This window comes from Lupinus angustifolius, chromosome LG03 (assembly GCF_001865875.1).
Source record: "Lupinus angustifolius cultivar Tanjil chromosome LG03, LupAngTanjil_v1.0, whole genome shotgun sequence".
Taxonomy (NCBI): domain Eukaryota; kingdom Viridiplantae; phylum Streptophyta; class Magnoliopsida; order Fabales; family Fabaceae; genus Lupinus; species Lupinus angustifolius.
This window is the reverse complement of record NC_032011.1, coordinates 16,945,057-16,959,175: the sequence shown is the minus strand read 5'-3', so window position 1 is coordinate 16,959,175 and position 14,119 is coordinate 16,945,057. Positions and strand designations below refer to the sequence as shown.

Here is a 14,119-nt window from a genome sequence, read left to right as displayed (position 1 = left end):
TTTTAAGTTTCTTCTGTTTCTCAACACGACTAACTAAAAGCTTCTTTTCTAATTAATCTTCCATGAGTTCTTAAGTTTCTCAATCTAACGTACTTGTTGGATTTTCCGATTCTAGCTTCTATGTCGATTTCTTGTTTCAATTAGAATTGCAAATGATTTACTAGATGTCTCAATTTGTATCTTGTATACTTTGTTTCTAACTATTCCTTATTTGCTTATACTTAACAATTGATTTAACTTTCTATATGGATAGATGTAAAATAAATTAGAATGGTGAATTTTTTTTACTATATTACATGAAAAAAGAAGCATGAATGCAAACAATTATCCTTAGCTGATCTGGTTTTTTCTTGTAGTTTTTATTTTGGTTTAGCCAACAATGAGTTCATTTCAAATGTTAAATGCGTCAAAGAAAAACCCAAAGGGTTTTACTCTACTATTTCCTTCTCTACTATTTCCTTCACTTTGAGTTTTTCTTGCTTCCGAAAGAAATGATGCTTGAAATGATTAAGGATGATGTGGTTTTATGTGATTTGAAAGTTCTTCAACTCTTTTAGAAGAGATGTGTATTCTAGTAAACAAGCTAATGGATGTTACTAGTTGATGTATGCAAGGTAGTTAAAATTGAGATTCTACTTAAGATCAAAAGGAGAGTTAAAGATCATAAACATAAGATCATAATACGACTCATAAGATTCTACTTATCAATATATATGTATATATATTACTAATTTACTAGAAATTTTTTAAATAGATAAATAGTACCCATGCAACAAAGAGAATTTAAAAGGTTTCACTTGTTTAGGTATTATTTTTCTTTTGGATATATTATATGTTTCTTTATAGTTAATATGATTCATTCAAGAGTTTAGAGATGAAATGCTTTTATATTAAAAAAATACTTAGTTCTTGAAAGAAATAAAAAATGATTAAATACTTATAAAATATAAACAAACATGCCAACCCACTCTACCAAAAAAACAGGCCAACTCACTCTATAAAAAAACAGACCTCCTTAAAAAAAGATATAAATGAGTCTGACTCGGTCCATTATTTTAAACCTAGTTTCAACCATGTAATAAAAGGCCTCCTTAAACCTAATGGCAGTCGTGAGTCATCGTCGTCTCCTTTATTTTGCTTATTTTTCAACAGAACAAAATACGTAGAAAATAAACAAAGTGAAGATATAATTAAACCCAAATAAATGGAAAGTGGATATAGAGAGAGAAAAGAAAGCTAAACCGATAGAGGAGATGAAAACATAGGAGATGAAAACAGAGGAGATGTGTCGCAGACCAAAATGAGCGGAAGATAGAATCAAAAGGCTCGTCGATTTCATCGGTCCTATGCTCCAACACAACGATTTCACCCGATTCCACGGAGGTCGAGCACGGGCTGAGATTGAACACAAGCTAGCTCTTGAAGATCGTAAAGTTGTATGATCCACGAGTGGGATCACAATTTTAACTATCAAGAATGCATGTCGGACAATATAGAAATGTTACTTTTTTGTATTGGTTTTGATCACAATTATATTCTAATTATTATGTAGAACAAAGTTAATGTAGTTGTGAAAGAGAAAATTTGTTCAAAGAGAAGTGAAAATAAAATGAAAAAGAATAAAATATATTTTCATATAAGGAGATAAATTATCTCCTCCAACCACTAAATGATGTGTCATATTTATTTATTTTGTATAAAAATATTTTTAAAAACTAAACAAAATGCAAATATCATAATTTGAGTGGTTAGATAAAATAAATCTCATAATATTAGGTAATATTTTTATTTTCAAAATGATAACTCTTTTTAGTAATATATTGTGTTAATTATATGCACTTGTATTATGAATGGTTACTAGTGTGATTGATATTTTTTGGTTTCCTACTGGTATCCTCGCACTGGAGGCAATCATGTTCCAACCTGAGACTAAATCTCCTAGCGGATATTTTTCCCATCCACAAGACTAACTCGCACTGGAGGCAATCATCCACAGGTACGTGAAGCTAACTCTCCTAGCGGATATTTTTCTCATCCACAAGACTCGAACCTGAGACCTTACTTAAAGCGAATCAAACATGTACCACTTAAACCAACGCCCGTTGGTACTAGTGTGATTGATATGGTTGTGTCAAATATGGTTATGGTCATATATAATTAAACATTTCTATCAATTAAGACTGAAACTAATGAGATAAGTATAATTTAATCATTGTCAGAAAACATAATTATAAAAAATAATATCATATCTGATAAGTGCAAAAAATACCTAATTTTTATACACTTTTCACGACACTTATCCTTGGGTAAATTGAGAAAACCAACTTAATTCAACATTTTTTGGATAAAATATCACAATCTTGTATATATGCTTTGTATATTTCTTTTGTAATATATTTTGTAGGATTTTGGTGGAAAAGAGAAGAATTATTCAAACACAAACAAAGTGCTTAAATTAGGCCGAAAAAGATCATCAAATGACATGCTTAAGCTTGACGTAACAAGCTATGTGCTTAAGCATGACTCAACAAGATTTTGGCCAATGAGGAAAATATGGAGTCAACTTGAAGCTACTAACTAAGCATCTTAGCTTGGACCAAGCCCACGCCCAGCTGACCTGGACACCAGTCTGGTCCGGCCAGACCCAACCTGGCATGATCATAACACAAGTATGACACGGTCAGAACACAAGCTTCACACAAGCCAACCTGCTCAAGCAGATAGCTTAGCAGAGCACCTGGACCGCCAGCTTGGAACCACACACCTGACCAGATCAAGTACCAGACCACATCACTATCAGCACGACCAAAGCTGCTCAAGCAGGCAGCTTAACAGTGCCTAATAAGCAGCTTAGCGGTGTGCACCCAACAACTTGGTCAAGTTGACTTAGCCACCAAGCAACCATGATCTCATGCATGACCTCATTTCAAGTAGTCTCCATAGGCTTTTCAGAGGTAGCTCGTCATATCTGGGCCAATAGCTCACAACTAGCTTGGGTGAGTCAGCCCCAAGCAGGTGACTAAGCTGCTTGGCCAAGTGACCAAACCCATGCTGAAGGGTTTGGTGAGCAGCTTGGCGGTGGAAGAGAACTACTTGGCAGTGGCGAAAAAATCCTATAAATAGGAGACACTTCAAGGCTTAATTCATTCATCCTCATTCTAATTCACATTCCATTTCTCTCCCAAATCGAAGACTCTCTTCTTCTACATATTCTTCTTCTAATTTTCTTGGAGAATTTCCACTCCAAAGTAGTTTATGTAAGTGTAGTTTATAGTTTTTTCTTTCTTAATTCAAGAGGAGAAAGGAGATGACAAATGAGATACAAAAATATAATTTTGTAATCTCATTTCAGTACAAAAAATATCTCATCTTTGGATAGATGGTTCATGCTCCTACAAATTGACTTGGATTATGGTGTAATTTCTTCTCTTTAATTTATCTTTTGAAAATTAATGCATTCAAGTTATTACTTTTTGGTTAAGTTTTGATTCTTTATGAAGTTCTTAATGCAGTTTTAGCTTGATCACCTAAAACTTGATTTAACGATCCAAAATGTTTCTTCTTATAGTGTTGACAAGTGAACTAAAAAGTATAACCCACACCTTAGTTCACGTGCCACATCAAGCATATATTTTAAGCAACTTATGTTCAAGGCTAAATAAAGTTAATGGAGCCTGAAGTAGGGTGTGACAACCTACTCCGACGAGTGACACTTAAATATTATTTAGTGTATTACATAATGTTTGAAAATCATCTTATCACTCTAGGATACAAGATGAAGGATTTAGTAATGTTTTCAAAAACCAAGTAGAGAACTAATTTCATATTCACAATCAATTTTCTCCTCAAGAATTTGTTTATAATAGTTGTTTTATGATTTTTTTTTTACTTGTTAATATTTCATAAACGAAACCATATCAAAAATATGTTTAAACTTTATTAGTAATATAACATGTTTATAATAATATTCTATTAGGCAATTCCTTGTGTTTCGACATAATCCTATACTATACTACAATTGAATCTCGAAAGAGATACAAATGTAAAATAGTAAAGTGTTAACTTATAAATTTTATTTGTTGACAAAGAAAGACACCTTGAATCAAAGTGCAATTTAATTCATTAGTTGTATCTTTGTGAAAAGAAAAAATACACAGTTATAATGAGTGATCTAACTACTAACTTTATTTTCTGTCATTTACTTTCTGCAACTAACATTTACTTTCAGTCATTTACATTTCCGCAACTAACATTTATTTATTGCTTTATTCTTTATTCTTTACACTAGCCCTTCGAAAGAAGTGGTACGGTTAAATTATAACTTTATTGTTTTATTTATTTGTTTTTTACCAACCTTCCATAAGGAAGTAGTTTGGTTAATAAAGGAAAATAGAAAATAAATATCACTCATTATCACTTTTATTAATTTGCTAAATTCATACCATTAAACCGGCGTTGGAATTTATTCCAACAAAGCCGAGATGGTTTGAGATTATTAATAATTCAATAAAGCTAAGTTTTTGATTAAAGGAACATTCTTGAAACCATTATACCAGCATGAGAATTTATTCCAACAAAGCCAAGATGACGAGCAAAGAATCGACCTTTCATTAAATAAAGAAATCAGAAACTTGCTACATCAATAAAGCAAGCATCGGAAAAGCAAGAAAAATCTTTCAACAATATCATGATTAGTCTTCAATTTACCATAAATTAAGAAGATTTTTTTCTGTGTGGGACAATTACCGCAATCCTAACATACATATTATTTGCAAGTCTTACAAAGTCTTATTCTTTTAAGTTTCAAAGCCTTCTCTTCCCCCTTTCATACTTTTCCATATCCTTTAATATTTGAAGGTTTCAATTGAAGGATTTCAACTTCCTCAAGTACATTTTAGTCACTAATGGAATCAAATTCATCTATATTTTATCTATTCAATTTCAATTCAATATCATAAGCTTCCTTTTACAAAATTTGTAATTTTTCTATGCATCTACTAACTTTATGCATGCATTTAAAGAGTTGCGCCAATGTTTCTAAAATCACCTTACTCTAACTTTGTTATTTAGAGCATGCTTCCAATATATTATAATAGGAACTATCAACAGAAAAAATTTAATAAGACAGAAATAGCAGCTAAGAAGTTAACAAGAGATAAAAAAAAAGTTATACTGAAAATATAATTCATATATAGATGGCTGCTGAAGAAGATACTAATAGCAACATAGAGGGAAATTAGGGTAACAGATATTGGGCTACATCAGTACAAGGCCCAATACTTTAATAATAAACAACCCAACATTAATTAATTAATTATAATCAGACATCCAAGTGGGTTTCCTCTTCACCCGAATGGGCCTGGACGAATGAGCTTCTATTGGGTTCTCATCATTGCCCACTCCTTCAAGTATGACCTTGTCCTCAAGATCAATGAATCTGGCTGGAATATAGGTTGGATTCGGTCCCTGTGATAGCTGATTTTGGGAAGGAAATTGAATTGAATCAGATAGTGGAGATTGCCTTGGAGACAAAATCGTGGGTTGAATGGATGGCCCGGTTGAAGGAGTCGTTTGGGCATTTAATGCCGCACTGTCCAATGCAAGTGGGGCCTCTGGAGCATTAATTGTTGTACTCTAGAACGGTTTGGACCATTGGATGGAGTTATGCTTTTTTGAACTGGACGGTCCCAAGGGAAAACCGTGTGGGAACCGTGTAATTACACTGCCCAAGGAATCTGCATTAATAGCTTTGACTGCCGTGCCAGCTACCCCATTTTGATCCAAGGGATACGAATTAATCTTCCCATCAAACAGTGATGCAGAATTTGAGCCATGAAAAGCATTAGATGGCACGTGAAGCCCATCTAAGTCAGCTAGGATATTATTATTTGGAGTCCCCTTTTGAACTAAGTATGCAGTGTTGTACTTAGTGTCCATCCCAGTCTTTTCTTTCACGTTGTATTCTCTATATTGTCCAGAAGAAACATTTGGAACCAAAGCCTCCTCCAAGGCTATTTCTTGGTCACCGAAAACCCCACCATGAGAGAACACTTGCAATTCTTCTTCTGGAATCGATGCCCTCTAGCCGTGAGGGTCACCATGGAACCGGCGTAGCATTGAAACATGGAATACCGGGGGGATCTTCGCCGTCTTCGGTAAGACGAGTTCATATGCAATGGGCCCTACACACCTTTTAATCTAAAACGGTCCATAATATCTTTTGCAAAGCTTGTTGGAAATTCGTTTAGCTACGGATTGTAGACGGTAAGGCTGGAGTTTCAGTAAGATCCACTCGCTGGGAACAAAGGTAATGTCCTTCCGACTCGAGTCTGCATGTTGTTTCATTCTTTGTTGTGCATGTCTAAGATTTTGTTTCAACTGTGCTAATACCGTTGTTCTTGCGAGTAAGGTGTCCCGGACAGCCGAGTTGGAGGTAGATCCGCTGAGACCGTCACGAATACTCAGTGGAGTTCGGCCATACAGAGCTTCGAAGAGTGACACATGGAAGAAAGAATGAGTGCTGGTGTTATACCAGTATTCGGCCATATATAAGTGGGTGTGCCACTTTTTCAGTTGAGATCCTGAAAAACACGAAAGATAAGTTTGGAGTCATCGATTGACAATCTGTGTCTAGCCATTAGACTGTGGGTGATATGATGTGTTGTAACAAAGTTTCATCCCCAAAATCCGGAAGAGCTCCTTCCAAAACCGGCTCAAGAAGAGCTTATCACGGTCTGAAACTATTGTCTTCGGTATACCATGTAAACGACAGATTTCATTTAAGAACCGACGAGCCAATGCCTCCGCTCTGAACTTTGATGGTAACGCAACAAAGTGAGCATACTTCGTTAGCCTATCCACAACCACCCATATCACTGTGTGACCTTGGGATGGTGGTAAGTTGGTGATAAAATCCATTGATAAATCATCCCAAACTTTTTCTGGAATATTTAGCGGTTGAAGTAATCCTTGACTCTTTTGTGGCAGGTATTTATTGTACTGGCATATTTCACAATGCCGAATGTAGAGCTTAAGTTCCTTGGCGACCCCTGGCCAATGACACGCCACTGTGAGGCGTGCTACGGACGGTTTTAGCCCAGAATGCCCTCAATGGGTGTTTCGTGAAACTCCCGAATGATGGTTGCACGCAGGTCCTGGAAATCTAGTATGTAAATGCAATTTCGATAAAAAAGAATACCTTGTGATATTGGAAATCGTTTGTTGATATACCAGTCTCATGATTTTGCAGCAATTGTTTTCTTGCCGGGGTGGAGTAGTAGGAGCGCAGAGTGTGAATGATTTTCGGAAGTGGAGATGAGATGGCGAGGAGGATAGTATGCTCTTCATTGTGACAACGGCTCAGGCCATCAACAACTCTATTTGAGGTACCTGGTAGGTACTTGATCTCATATTCAAATCCGATTAATTTAGTCGCCCATTTGTGTTGTTCTGGAGTATGGAACCCTTGTATCATCAAATGTTTTAGACTTTGATGGTCTTTATAGATAACAAAATGTCTCCCAATCAGATACTGACGCCATTTTTTGAGATATTCCGTCACAGCGTACATCTCGCGGACATATGCTGAGGAGTTTTGCATTCGGACTGACATCTTTGTACTGAAGAATGCTAAAGGGTGGCCCTCTTGTGACAACATTGCGCCAATCGCTACTGCTGAAGCATCAGTTTCCACTACAAATTGTTTAGTGAAATTTGGGAGTTGTAACACTGGGGTGGTAGTCATAGTTTCTTTGAGTTTTGTAAAGGCCTGTTGTGCTAGTGTACTCCATGTAAATTTCTGAACTCTAACTAAATCAGTGAGCAGAGCAGCGACAGTAGCATAATCTTTTACAAACTTGCAGTAAAACTCGGTCTAACCCAAGAAACCTCTAAGGGCAGTTAGGGACCGTGGCTCAGGCCAAGCCTTCATGGTAATTATTTTATCCGGGTCTGGTTGCACACTGGCAATAGAAATAATGTGACCAAGATAACTAACCGAATTAACCCCAAATGAACACTTTGATAATTTTGCATAAAACCGGTTAGAAAGTAATAGGTCTAAAATCAGCCGCAGATGGACTAAATGATCCTGTAATGAAGAACTATAAATAAGGATATCATCGAAGAAAACCAAAACGAAGCGCCTTAAATAAGGTCGGGGAAGATCATTCATTGCTGCTTGAAAAGTGGCAGGGGCATTTGTCAGCCCAAACGGCATGACCAAAAACTCATAATGTCCATCAAAAGTCCGAAATGCGGTCTCGTGAGTGTCTTTAGGTTGCACTCGAATTTGATGGTACCCCGAGCGCAAATCAATTTTTGAAAAACAAGTTGCACCGCCAAGTTCATCTAAAAGTTCATCAATTGTTGGGATGGGGTAACGATCCCGCACTGTGATAGTATTAAGTGCACAATAGTCCACACAGAAACGCCATGTTCCATCTTTCTTCTTAACCAAAAGTACCGGAGAAGAAAATGGACTTGTGCTGGGGATAATGATCCCCTAAGACAACATCTTTTTTATCATGGTTGTCATTTTATCCTTCTGTGAATGTGGGTATCTATATGGCTTAACTGAGATTGGGCTAGAATTGGGAATAAGTGGGATGTGATGGTCATGTGGTCTTGTTGGGGGTAGGCCTTCTAGGTTTAGAAAGATTGAGTCATAGGATGTGAGTAGGGTTTGTATTTCTGGGGATATAAGAGAGGTTTGGGTGGTATTTTGGTCAATGGCTTATGAGGATAGGAATGTAATTGTATGAAGGGAAGCGACTGTGTCCTTGTGAATTAGGTCTAGATAGGTTGTTGTAGGTGGAGAGAGTTGGAGTGGTGGTTGGATCTCCTTGTAAAGTGATAGTATTGTCGTCGACATTAAACGTCATAGAGGAAATGGCGAAGTCTGGTGTCACAGGCCCTAGGGTGCGCAACCACTCAATTCCAAGAACAACATCGCTCCCTTAATAGGTAGAAGATAAAATGGTATATGGAATAATTGATTTTGAAGTAGAATAGGAGTGACCAAACATAAACCCGCACAGGAAATATGTGCCCCGTTTCCAACCATGACTGGAAATTTAGGGGTTGGATATATTGGTAGAAAGAGATGTTGAGCCAATCTTGGCTGGATTACATTGTGAGAACTGCTAGTATCGACCAGTACGATCACTGCCTGACCAGCAATAAGGCCTTGAAATCTCAATGTTTTCGGAGATGGTGGTCCTTCTAATGCTTGCTTAGAAAGTTGGAAGTGAATCAGTTCCTCCGAGGCAGCAGAAGTGTCATCTTCATTAGGAGCCATCTCTGGTTGGAATGTTTATGAATCAGCAGGAAAATCGTTCACTAGAAATAGAAAGAATTGCTTCTGTTGGCATCTGTGTCCAGCCTGTACTTTTCATCACAATTAAATCAAAGGCCTTGAGCTCTTCTCTCTTGCATTTGAGCAAGTGTTAGGCGACGAATAGGGATTGGGTGTTGGTTGTTGTGGTTTGGTGGGTTTGGAGGTATTTGGGCAGTGGGGCGGTTTTGGTTTGGTGAAACAATATGGTATGGGTATCTTGTTTGTTTGGGAAAATTGGTTTTTGTATCTTTTATTTTTGATTCAACCAACTTAGCTAAACCCAAGGTTTCCTCAATATGGCGTGGGTGAAGAATTGCCAACTCACGCCTAATTTTTGTGTTAAGACCAGAAATGAAACATTTTAAAATTACCTCAGGGGAAAGTCCCCAGACGCGGTTGCACAGCTTCTCAAATTGTTTTTGGTAATCTGCAAATGTACCATTTTGGTGTAGTTTGAAAAGTTCTGCTTGATGATTTTCATAGCAAGAGGGGCCGAAACTAGTCTCTAGGGACCGCGTGAAACTTTCCCAATCATGTATAGTAGCATTATGGAAAGCCCATTTAAACCAACTCAAAGCTTCTCCCTTCATATAAAACGAAATTAGTGGCAGTCTCTGGTCTGCTAAAACTTGATAAAGGTGAAAAAATTGTTCTACTCGGAAAAGCCAATCCAAGGGTTCAGAACCATCAAAAGCGGCTAGTTGCAGTTTTGGTGGTCTAGGGTTGTTGGGGTTTAGGTGTGGCAGTATAGTGGTTGGCCGTGGGTGGGTATGATAAGTATTAAAGAAGGGCGGAACAGGGGTGTGATAAGGGGGTATGGGGATGGTAAGTGTGTTGGAATAGGGAAAGGAGGAATGGGTTGCGGTTGGGTAGTAGGTGAGGGAGGGTTAAGATTATAAATATTGGAAGGGGAGGGTATAGTAGTTGGATCTAGTGGTTGAGGAGGGAGATACCTGCTAATTTATCTGTGATAGCACGTAGAGCATCAGTGAGAACTTCATGTCGAGCATCCTGTTGGTCTTTGTGTTCTTGCAATTTGTCAGCAAAAATTTGTAGCAATGTTTCATCAATGTCTTTACTTGCCGCTTTGGGAGGCATAGTACAAGAATGAAAGCACCAATAATAGGAACTATCAACAGAAAAAATTCAATAAGATAGAAATAGCAGTTAAGAAGTTAACAAGAGATAAAAAAAACTTATACTGAAAATGTAATTCATATATAGATGGCTGCTGAAGAAGATACTAATAGCAACATACAGAGAAATTAGGGTAACAACTATTGGGCTACATCAGTACAAGGCCCAATACTTTAATAAAAAAACCCAACATTAATTAATTAATTAATTAATTATAATCAGACATCCAAGTGAATTTCCTCTTCACCCGAATGGGCTTCTATTGGAGTCTCATCATATTGCCATCATAATCAAAAACTAGTCTCTTGGTTCATATTTTGTTCGCTCATTTGGAATTTCACTTAAGCTGTCCCCTTTAATATAAAAAGGATATTCCTACATGAAATGCTTTCAAACCAAACATTTTACAAGAACATTGTGTGAAGTGATTAGAAGAAGGATAAACAACTTCTTTGAGCTTTTTCATTTTGTGGAACGTAAAAAAGAAAGAAAAAAAAAGTATTTAAGAAAAATAATAAAATAAAAATTGAACTTTTGGTTCATTAACTTGGATTTTTTCCTGATTTTGGTCTACAATAACTTTTTCATTTCAGTCAATTAAATTGTTGTTATCAAGTTTGTCACTTTGTTATTTCTTTTCCTAACGTCGTCAAGGAATATACTACGTGGCATTAGTGAAAATAGACACATGTCTCACTTGACAACATTAGCAAAGAATTTAATAAGGAACTAACATTGATAATTTTATACTATATAAAATAAAACATAGTATTGTTATTAGCATGAAGTAATTTTTACTTTCCTCATTAACACTTTTTATTTTTTTTATAAAAAATGATATAATCCTATATAACTATCACTCTTACCTTAAATTGAAAATTATAAAAAGACAAAAATTATATATAAAGTACATCAAATGAAAACGTTCTAATCCTATAAAATAAAACATATAAATATTAAATATTTGACACCATATAGTAAAAATGTAGGCTGACACATGAAGTGTTTGTCGCCATGCTAGTAATAATAAAAACAATATTAAGAAAATAATGTTTTCTTTGCTCCAATCAAATGTATCTCTTATCCCTAATAGGTAAAGAAATAATTTCTTTCATACTCGACCTTATGCCAATACCCTTGTACACAAACCTTTCTTACCACAACCTGGTTGAGATCTATCCCCACGCAAATACGTGTGAAACGATCTTGTTAAAACATGGATTTCCATACTTGAAAAGAAAGAACTTAAGATAGGAACAAGAAGAGCAAAGATTCAAGCTTCATAGAAAAATAGAATTGGCACTAGAGTATTGAAGAATATCTCATAATATTTTCATTATTGAATTGAATTGAATTCCAAAGTTACATTGAATCATCTATATAAAGGGAAGAAAACACTAACTACCCTAACCAAATTAACTAACCGACTAACAAAATCTCAACTATTTTAACATCCCCCGCAAGCTGGAATGTATCAAGCATTCCAAGCTTGAAATAATCGTGTTGAATACGATGATATACTCTAATACCTCCTCTTGCTGGTGAGCCACTACAACAGATTTTGTATCTAGTAGAGGTGTTTTATGCGATTAGTGGAGGTTTTTAACCTCCACTATATAACTAGCAGAGGTTTCAAAAACCACCACAGTTATGACCGCTAGAAGCGTTTTGCGGAGGTTTTAGAAAACCTCCAGTACCGATACATTTGTAGCGGTTTATTTGTGGAGGTTTTTAACCTCCACTATTTGTGGAGGTTTGTAACCTCCACTATTTGTGGAGGTTTGTAACCTCCTCTATTTTAGGAGGTTATTGTAAGGTTTACCATGGAGGCTTTAAACCTCCACTAATTGTGGAGATTTTCAACCTCCAAAACTCGAAATAACATATTGAGAGCTACTAGATGAGGTAAATATTATATGTCTCTAGAGGATTTCAACCTCAATTTAATTTTATAATTTTCACAACTTTAATCTCATTAATTTATAATTATTATTTAAATATATAATACTAAATACAAATGTTCTTAAGAATAATAAAATTTCATTGCAAATACCTAAAGTAGTGTAACATAGTTGAAATAGTTATAATACACCCCACATTATAAATCCAAATACACCATAAAATCCCAAAAAAACTAAAAGTAGTCTCATATGACACTTTAGAAACAAAATACATAACAAAAATCCTAATTGTTGGCTCCATTGGCTAACCATGACGATGAATCTTCTAACATTATCTCTAAGCTTTTGTCCGATACGATGAATTCTCAAAATTGGTTGCTCCTCAACTATAGGATTCCACCATGGACCCTACATGTTCATTGCAAATATAGTTAACTCATCAAGATGGATGGTCACAACACCGTCTTTGTCCAGGACATTAGCGTATTGGTTAAGAACCTTTCTTTGTTCAACATGCACATCAAACAGAACATGTTTGTAAGAAAGTTCAAGTCTAATGAGAGAGTTCCCAAGTAAAATACAATTACATTCATAAATGCCGTACTTAGGTTGAAACTAAATGATTCGCAAGAAATTTTTGCGGACAATTGTTAAAACTACCATTTCCAAATAAATTTTCACTTGCAAAAAACAGAAAAATGAAATATTTGTTCAAAACTAATTACAAATTAGGTACACAACTTACTTTAGATCTCATAAAGAGGGCATCATAGAAGTTGTGTTCAGATTCTGACTGTTCACACTCAATTAATTGAATATCAGTTGATGGCAGGACTTGTATTGGCCTAGAAAACATATTGGACATGAATCTCATGAGTTATATATAAACCTCATCTAGCAAAAGTTCATCAATTCATGTAAAGTTAACAACTATCTTCCTTTTTTGTCCTTTGTTTCCTTGGTTCTTCTTAACATTATAGTCCTCAAAATGCCCTTGACCAATTTCTAAATCATGTTGAACTATGCCCTGTTTGTGAAATATAGAAGCATAGCTATTACATGCTGAACTATCAGGACCACAAATCAAATTCTAGGAGGAGAAAGGCATAAAGGAATCATTATAAATTATGAGCACAATTCTGCAGTGTATAGTTATCTACATGAGGACATTAGCATAAAATAAGAAAACAGAGAAAGAGAAATGAAAACCATCTCAGTTTGCTAGCAAGTGGCTGATAAAATTCATTCACTAAGTAAGGAATCTTTTATTTACCATACAAGAAAGGAGTCAAACTAGAAAAAGATGAGCATCTTATTAGTGAAGAAAAGATGAGCATCTTATTAGTGAGCATCTTATTAGTGAAGGGTAAAAGGGTTACCAAGAGCAATGAGCATCTCATTAGTGAAGAAAAGATGAGGTTTTGCTACTCTATCAGCAAAAGCATTTAACATATTTTCCAACCTCCTACACAAGACAAACAAACAAGTACATTAATCCAGATTTCAAAGTAACAGCAATAATAACATTATAATGTAAAAGAGAGAGAAGCTTAATTACAGATACAATTTCCAGAAGAAAATCCTGAGAGCTTCTTGAAAAGCAACAAATGTAAGGATAAGGATTGCATAAGGCCAGCAAAGAGAGATAGTAAATGGTAGAAAACCTCTCTATATTGCAGACAGTACAATCAAACTGATAAGCCACAACAGTCTTATTGCAATATATATAAAATATAGGGATTGT

The 14,119-nt window shown here is 35.6% G+C and overlaps 1 long non-coding RNA gene across 2 annotated transcripts; it reads right to left on the bottom strand.

Annotated features, from left to right (window-relative positions):
• Positions 12,552-14,101, bottom strand: LOC109343551. 2 transcript variants are annotated; one of them, XR_002107228.1, is made up of 4 exons: positions 13,934-14,101; positions 13,755-13,840; positions 13,121-13,220; positions 12,552-12,783 (listed from the first exon to the last, which is right to left on the bottom strand). It is a non-coding gene; the product is annotated as an uncharacterized LOC109343551 (long non-coding RNA). The 2 variants fall into 2 exon arrangements; XR_002107229.1 differs by lacking the exons at positions 12,552-12,783; positions 13,121-13,220 and adding an exon at positions 13,280-13,402 and having other exon boundaries at positions 13,934-14,094.